Here is a 9433-nt window from a genome sequence, read left to right on the forward strand (position 1 = left end):
GCCACCATGCCTGGCCAATATGATGTTTTGAAATAAGTATACACGTGGAACACTTAATCAAGCTAATTAACCTCTGATTGGCTGGGTGAATGTCTCAGGTGTAACCAGTAATCCAGGTGCTCGCCTTTTGGCACTCACCATTCTGACCTTCAGCTACTGATTACTGAACAGATACTATGGTATGATCTTATTCATTCCTTCTTCAGCCAGCAAAAGAGTCTCCTGAATACCGAGTGGAAATGTGTCTCCTTATAACTTCTAACGCTTAGTCCAACTTGTGTTTCTTTGAACCTAAGTTACATCAGTCTTCCATGTGATAGAAATTCAATATCTGACACTAACGGATGACCCAATCCTTCCAGCTAAGCTTTTCAGATAAATTATCAACAGCGTCATCAAGCTCAGGTTTCCTTCATACTTACTGTGCCCACAGTAACTTTCACATTCGCTCTTCAGAATAAAATATGGTTTTCCAAAAGTTGGGGATGTCACAGCTACAGCTTTGCGAAGAGAGTAGGAACTTGGTCAAGCATTAGTCTTCAGGCTTCTGGTCACAGGTGTGTGGATTGGAGAGCAGCTGCTTTTTCACAAAGAGCAGCTTACACAATGGAAGCCTCATGGAAGACAAGGTGTCCATCACTATGTGTGAGGCTTTGTGTCTGTGCTGACCGACCAGTTCATAGAAACAGAAGAGTTATCTAGGAAGGTTTTTCTCAACTTCTCCTCATCAAGATATCTTTAATATTCTAGATTACTCTCTGCTGTTGCTCCAGAAAAGAACGGAGTGATTTTCCTCTTCCATTTTTTTAAATTGGAAGCAAGGAATATATTATTACCTAAGCAACATGACCATGCCATATTAGGCTGTGCTTGTTGGAATAAGGAGTGTCTATCCTTAAAAGTAAATAAATAAGTGGTTTTAAAGGATCCCACAAGAGAAGAAACATAAATAATTACACTAAGCTTCAGTAATCATTTGGGATCCATCTCGGGGAGAATGGCACAACCAAAAACCCAAGCCTAGCAGTTTGCCTCTGCAGGGGAAGCTCCAAAAAGCTCAGCCTGGGTCTCAGTGATTCGCAGCTCTACACATTTGATTCACCTGCGGAGTTGTTACCACTAGCCAGGCCCACTCCCTTATGAGATTCTAATGTGAAGCCAGTGTTGAGAATCACTGGCATAGAAAGAGAATGGGGTCCTGTGAAAGTGGGGGTCACCGGAGAAGCTGGGAACCCTTCGGAAAGAAAGTCCCCAGCATCAGCAGAGAGCGGCTAATTTTGGTCATTATCCAAGAGCCTTGGACCACTGTGTCTCTTGTGTCCTTGGGTGCATAAAACCCATATGGCCCTAAGTGACCAAGCCATTCATCACCTGGTGGTGGCTGCAAACCAAGCAGCACATTCCCTCTGCTTGCTCCGCCCTCATAAACTTCTTGGGCTGCCAGATTTCTTCAGAGGAGCCTCAGGACACAAAACAAAAGGGGACGTCAAGGCAGGCTGTGGTAATAATACCTCCCAACTGGGTAGCCTTTCTTAACAATCATCCTCCACCTGAAACTGCACTCAGGAGGAAACAGAGCAGCCCAATAATCATGATCATATTGATAATTAAGCATCTAAGTATCTGCTATGTGGCACCAAGCTAGATACTTTACATATATTATATTTTTGCAAAGGTACATTATCTCTACTATCAATGGGGATACTGGAGCTCAGAGTGATTAACTTGCCCGAGATATACAAGGCTAGAACTAATTCAAATCTATCTGGCTCTGTAACTCATATCTTTCTTTGCCGTATTGCTAGTCGTTAACTCTTACCTTCTGCAGAGTGTCATTACCTGATCCTGAAATTCCATGAAGTCAAACCCATGAGAAAACACCTTGGGGATAGTGGAAAGGATGGGGCTGAGAGACTAGTGAGTAGTGTCATTCATACTTCAACTTGTGTGAGTTATCTAACTCCCCTTCTGTCAGTGAGAAGGAGCCAGGCAGAGGGAGAGGTCAGCTGGGATATCCAGGAGAACTAGAGTTGCATTCTACCAAGCACTGGGGAGGGAAGGGGAGAGGGGAGAGGAAAGGGTGGGGGTGGGGGAGGGAGTGTTCAAAGAGGTCAGATAAGGCCAAGGTAATTTAACACGTACAAACGTTGCTTCCCCCCCACCCCCAAATCTACTCCTCCTCTCTGCTCCTGCCAAGCAAAACTCCTTTAATTCTTGTAAGATGAACCAATAATCATGGGAATGCCAATAAGTCAAAGGCTAAGAACGGATTTCGAGTTTTATAGCAGCAACTTGAGAAACCCAGTCAGGAAGTCGGTGAGAAAAAGAGGTAGGGAGGGGAGGAGTGTGGTCTGGAGTCAAAGGTGTAATAACAGGGAAAAAACAGACAAACAAAAAGCTAAATTTTACTCTGTGCTGAGATTCCACTCTTTTGGGTCTTAGCTCGAAAAACAGCTTTTGCCCCATGGCAGCCAACTGGAGGGCCAGCACCTACGTTTTAGGTTAAGCCAAGAAGTGAAAGACCTAACTTTTAGTTTAGCACGCAACATTCCCGAGATTGGATTGAGTTCTTCCCTGGTCTCCTCTTCTCTCATTCAAAAAGGGGAGGTGGTTGCTCATGCTGACAGAAGAAGGGATCTTGTCTCTCCCTGGAGACCAAATCTACACACTGCTTCTGAAATCCCTCCTTTGGCATAATCAAAAGGCAACTGCAGGAAACCAGCGGTCAGACGAACTTTCCCACAATACCAAGTTGGCACCATGTCAGGTCAGAAGAGTTCTCTGAAAGCGAATACAAACAGAGCCAGGCACGTTTCCCAAAGGGACATCCCCTTTTCTTGGCCAATGTAATGTCCAGATTGTTTCTCAGCCTGGCTGCTGCTCACACATCCATGCTGGTAAGCCAAGCCCTAGGGTTGATTTTTCGAATCTTCCCGAATGACAAGCAGGGACTGAGAGTGAGGGTGATCTTGGGAATCGGGAAAGAGGAAACCTATCTTTTGCACCCTCCCTGTCTTCTATCCCTGTTGCTCACAGAAAGAGAAAATGAACACAGTGTGATGTGGAGGCGATGCCTGATGAAGGTGCACTGGAGGAAGGAGGGTTGGAATATGGTACTAATCAGACACGAGTCTGAGAATTTTAAGAAGACAAAGTCTGTTTTTATGCCCTTTGAAATTAGAACCTTAGGAGCACAAAATGCAGCCTTAATCCATGGGCTGTCCATAAATTCATCTATAAAAAGGTCAAGAGGAAAGAGATCCAAAACTGATCGTGACAATGACTAGCATCCTTTCTGGTCTATTATGTACTAGGCATAATATGTCATCTCATTTAAATCCCCACAACAAATCTTTAAGGTAGGTCTTATTGTCTCCTTTTCATGGATGAAGATACTGAGGTCTTGAGAGTTTTAGTAATTCACCCACAAATGTTGGCTCTCTTTGGGGCATTTGTCATTACTTGCCTCATTTATTTCTATTGAACTAGAGTTGCTCGCAGATTCTACTTAATCGGGAAACACTCATTAGAAGCCCTGCCCTGAGCCAAGGGAAAAGAAAGCTTAGGCCAGTTTTGCTTACCCTTGTGTGCCCAGTGCAAATCCTGGTGCTGGCACAGTTGTTGTTAGTAAGTTTTTATGAGAAAATAAAAATGGTCCATCTTGGCTCCTGCTTAAAAATGAACTATCTTCCCTAAGTTGGAATTCAAGAAGCCTGAAAAACTAATGTCCAAGACATTGTGTAGTGCCAGATTATATGAGATTTATAAGTGTTTCATCAACGATCATCTTTCTCTCAAAAGTGTTTCAAAGCAAGACTGGACTACACTCCTATGACCCACCCCTTTCTAGTTGGCTGGATGTATTTCCATGCCTGTGGCCTCTGCTTATAAGCTTTTGATGTGCAAAAGTGTCAAGCCTGAAGATGACGCTTAGTCGTGTGAAATCAGGCATTTAACAATTCCTTGTTAAAAAATCACAGCAGTGGGTTGTTTTTTTTTTTTAAACAACCACGATATATTTTAGGCTCTTATCTATATTTATTTCCTCAGAAAACAAAAAAGGAACAAATAAACCAAAGTTAATAGGATTCCTTTTCCTCTTTTGCAGAAAAGGCAATTCAGATAAACCTTCTTTAAAATAGTAAAATACATGTAATTTTCCACCTTCAAGACAAACAGCTCTCCATTTGTGGAGAAACTTCGGAAAATAGATGCATCTGTGATAACGCCAGAGCTTTGACACTGATGTGTCTGTCCAAACTCAAAGATCAGTTTTTCAGTATATTGTAGGTAGTCTGCTCTCCAGTGTGGCCATGATTAATTCTGTCAGCTCTGAGGAGGAGGAGGAGGAGAAGGAGGCCATTTGGGATCCTGAACCCCCACCTGGTTATGCCTCACTGTTGACTTCCATACCTGCCCAGAGCAATTTGCGTTGGCTTTGGCTTGCACAGAGCCAGGCATCGCCATCAATGGAGTTCATTGTTTCGCAGCAGGCACCTGCACAGCAGGCTTAAACAATAAGTCCATACCAAAAACCCCTCCTTTCTCCTCGGGGCACCTACTGTGAAAGAAAACTTGTTGAGGCCTGGAAGCCCACTTTCATCATAATTAGGCTTCTGGGCCAACAGTTAACCACCAACGTCTCCTGGTGAACACATGAAGCTACTTCCACATCTTGGGTACCTGCAAAGCCATGGGGCAAGACAGAGTTAGTATTGGCTCTGTGCTCCTCTAGCCTCTGAAGAATGTTAGGCTTGAAGAATGCAGAGCACTACACGTGCTGTAATTCTGCCCTGTGACTTCTGGATGCTTTAGTTTTCCCAAGGGCACAAAGCAACCTTAGGTGTTCTCACAACCCTCAGAAGTGTGAGAACATCATGAATGGGAGACCTGGTCACCTACCTGAACCAGGTCTCAACCAGAGCCACAAGACAGAGCATCCCACACTGCAGTTCATGGCTTTCATACTCAGGTACACCTGGGTTTGAATCTTGGGACCACCATATTAATGATGCAGGAATTTGGAGTAAATTGCTTCATCTCTGAATCTCTCTTTTCTCATCTGTAAAATGGAAATGATCATACTTATTTTTGAGAATTTAATTTAAAATAATGGCTGTAAAATATTGACCACAGGTCCTAATCCACAGTAATAAGTCCTTAGTAAATTACAGCTATTATTCTGTTGTTTCACTATAAGCCCAATGATGAATTAAGTTTAAAAATATGGTGGTAGAATAACTGATAATATATTGAGTTTGGAATGTCTACCTTCACCAAAATGTATTGAGATGTGTAATTTTGAAATTAAAATTGATGACCAAACTATTACATGTCACATAAATCTTAGGAAAAATGGTTGCTTTGGTTTGTAGTTAAAATTTGAGGTTAAGAGAATTCTGAAATCTTCAGGTTCTATAATATTAAACACACACACATACGTCATTGGACCAAATTTTAAGACCTATGTTAAGCAGTTTAGGTCTGCTAGTCAAGGCTGTTTAAATCTATTATTTCCCACTATTTGTTGGGACAAATCACTTCGTTTCTCTGTGCCTCAGTTTTCTCATCTGTAAAATAAGAGTATTACCAGTGTACTTCTCTTTCATCAGTCTTACGAGGATTAAATAAGAAAACATAAGTCGAAGACTCAGCCCAGGGCATGACTCAGTAATAATTCAACAAATGGTAACTCTATTTACCCTTATATTCCAACAAAACTGTTTCCCTTTTATTTGAAATGTTTCCCGCTCTCTGCCATCTTCTGTGATCGACCTTTATTACTGTTAATAGGAAAATCTTGACATTGACGGCTTGGTGATATCTCACATGTGCTGTGAATTTGACTTATTTCTTCTCACAACCTTCCTTTAAGCTGAACAGAGAATGTGCACTGAAGCTTCTCACCCGAGGGGCAGACTGTGGGAATGGCGCTGCAGCAACAGAGAGCAAGAAAGGGAAATGCACCAAAGCCAGGGTGGCCCGCGTGGATGGCGCTGGTCCAGGTAACACACTCGCGATTAGATTGGTATTCCCAGTGAGGACATAAGCTAGAACCTAGTTTGATTTCAGGCTACCCAGGAAAGAGATCCATGTGAATATTAATCCGATCTCTACCGGAACAATGGGTTTGTGTCTTCACAGGCGAGATTCCAGTACTCTTTGGATTTGGTGGTATACATTTTATTCCAAACCTCAAAACATATTTGGGTCTTTTTCTGCTTAAATAATAATCTTCAATGCAAAATTTTTATAAGGGCATAAAATTAAACATGCTTATAAGTTTAATTAAGTTAATTTTATAAATAAGAGTAGATATAATTTAAACTTCTCAGGAAAACTGAAGATATATGTATATGTTGTATTTGTGCACACAAATGTATCAGCACAAAAGTCAAGAACATTTAAGAATTGATTCATCTCTTAGCTGGGCATGGTGGCACGTGCCTGTAATCCCAGCTACTCAGGAGGCTGAGGCAGGAGAATTGCCTGAACCCAGGAGGTGGAGGTTGTGGTGAGCTGAGATCATGCCATTGCACTCCAGCCTGGGTAACAAGAGCAAAACTCCGTCTCAAAAAAAAAAAAAAAAAAAGAATTGATTCATCTCTACTATATTCTGTTTAACTAGTTATTTACTTAATTAGTTAAGAGCTAGCTATAATTATGTGACGACTGTGGAGCTAGATCTAAAATGGAAAACTGAGTTTATTAAAAAAAAAAAAAAGTATGATCTTAATTCTTTCCTACTACCCGAGGACGTTATTTGCATTCTTTTTTGTCTTTTGGGTTTTTCCCCATAATTTTACTATGATTTTTGCTTTTTCCAGGTATTTTTGAACATGTTAAAATATTAATATTTGGGTTCATTAAAGGTGGTTGATTGCTTTCTAGTCTGTATATGTTGTTTCTTGCAAAAGAAGAAAGCAAAGGTGACTATTACTTCCTTTCCCTTCATTTACCCTGCCTATTATGTCTGTAGGATAGAAAGTACAATTAAAATTAGGTTTAACCCTACACTTCTTAAGATGTGTATTTTTCTGAAAACTGCAATGGAAAAGAGTGTTCATGTTTACAAATAGGGCGAGGTATGTTTAAGTTGTCATTATCTAATCTGAACACTAATTTGGAACTGATCACTTTGCTGGATTATGAAACAATCTCAGCGGTTTCACAAATAAAAGTTCACAATCCACCCATATACTCCCACTTCTGTGCTTTCTTGAAATTGTTTACATTTAATCTTGCGTAGAATATGCCTTAATAAAAATCAACTTTTTAGCATAGAGAAATCAATCATTCTTGATTCAATCAGTCTTCTATTTAATAAATCAAGCAATAATCATAAGGCAGTTAAGAAATGGGAATATTGAAATATACTGGATAACTTGGTAAGGTACTGGAAACACCAGGTTGCTTATGTGATTTTTACAAATAAGAAAAAGAACTGAGGTATAAATGGATTTTGTGCTGAAATTTTATTTTCAAATATTTTAATTTGAATGTCTTATTATGTCAAAGTTCCAACATTGTCATTTTTTTGTTCGTTTTTGAGACAGGGTGTTACTCTGTCACCCAGGCTGGAGTGCAGTGGTAGTGCAATCTTGGCTCACTGCAGTCTCAACTTCTGGAGCTCAAGTCTCCCACCACAGCCTCCTGAGTAGCTGGGACTACAAGCACATGCCACCACAGCCAGCTAAGTTTTGTATTTTTTGTAGAGATGGGGTTTCACCATATTGCCCAGGCCAGTCTTGAAATCCTGGACTCAAGTGATCCACCTGCCTTGGCCGCTCAAAGTGCTGGGACTACAGGCATGAGCCACTGCTCCAGGCGTGTCATTTCTGTTATTTATTTCTCTGAATAGGTGTAAAGGCTTACAAGTTTTTCACTAACATAGAAAATTTAGATTCTGCAATACTGAATAAAAATGTGAGAAACAGTAATTGGGAGAAACATATGTGATACGTACAGGGTGGATTCGTACAAAATTCAAAGTCTCTTTCTGGGAAACGTCTCTTTTCCCTCTGTACCTTGTGGGATACGGGTACAGGACACTGGTAGAGGTGGTGGGGATGGACCCAGTGCAGCCGTGGGCCATAAAACAATGCAGATCCCATGCATTTTCCTCAATGGGCACAAGTAGGGGAGCCAGTGAGGGTGTTCTGTGAAATACCAAGCCTCAGAAGTAAAGGCAGCTCAGGAGCCGCATATAGCTGCAGCTGTTCTTGTTTACTGTAAATGTCCCTCTCCAGGTCATCATAGCCTATACCAGGCATCCCCAAACTTTTTACACAGGGGGCCAGTTCACTGTCTCTCAGACCGTTGGAAGGCCACCACACACTGTGCTCCTCTCACTGACCACCAATGAAAGAGGTGCCCCTTCCTGAAGTGCGGCGGAGGGGGGCTGGATAAATGGCCTCAGGGGGCCGCATGCGGCCCTCAGGCCATAGTTTGGGGACATCTGGCCCACACCCTCCCTTTGTTACCTCTGCCTGCTTAACCCAGTTATGCGGCCTGCCCAGCCTTATCTGTATCCACTTGTGTTTCTGACCGCTGCAGCAAACAACATGAAAACAAAACAAAAAAGCAAGCACCAAAAAGCCTTCTTCATACATAGAGGAATCATCTCTGTTAAAAAATGATAGTGGCAATAACTTCTTGGAAGGTTCCCCACCTCCACTATGCCCTTAAGGCTAATATTCAGACACTAGTGTGAGTTACTTCAGTCATATCAAAATCCAGCAGTACAGGTACCCCAGAGAGGACATTTTGCTGATGTGGAGAAAGGGACCATTTTGGAACAAGAGATAGTGTGAGCATCATCATAGCTGCCAACTCGGCATGAAAGTGGCAATTTTGGACAAAGGACTAAGGATGGCATGGTGGCATTCGTGACCTGATGAAAGAGGAGTGGAAGATGATGCAGAAGAGGGGATTCCACAGAGGGAGGTGGCCTGAAAGCAAATAAATAAAAAAGTTTTGCTTCCTTTCTCAGTGGGAACAGCTGGTGTGTCCTGTAAAGAGTCTGTGGGGCTCCTTTGTGTGAAGTTTGGAAAGTTCATAATCTCAGGCTTATTCAATCTCTCCCGGTCCATTGTAGATTCCACATCCTTATCCAGTCCTCACCTTGGAGGGGAGAATGGAGTGTCGAGGAAGGAAAGGGAGGTGAGCCACTGCCCTCTTGCCTTGCAATTCCTCTTCCTCAACTGCTTCGGTTCAATACTCATGACTTTCTCCATTTGAATACACGGCTATTCCTTGCAAATCCTAAGTGTCTCCTATAAAATAAAACTACTTGGAGAATTAATACACTTAGGAAATCAATGCTTTTCTCTCCTCACAAAGAAAAATATTGACATCACCTGAAGGGAACTTCTAGAAGGTAAAGTAAGACCAGGTACAGGCATGCAGTTTCAGAAACAATCTCTTGGAAGAA

Source organism: Saimiri boliviensis, chromosome 2 (assembly GCF_048565385.1).
Source record: "Saimiri boliviensis isolate mSaiBol1 chromosome 2, mSaiBol1.pri, whole genome shotgun sequence".
Lineage (NCBI taxonomy): Eukaryota > Metazoa > Chordata > Mammalia > Primates > Cebidae > Saimiri > Saimiri boliviensis.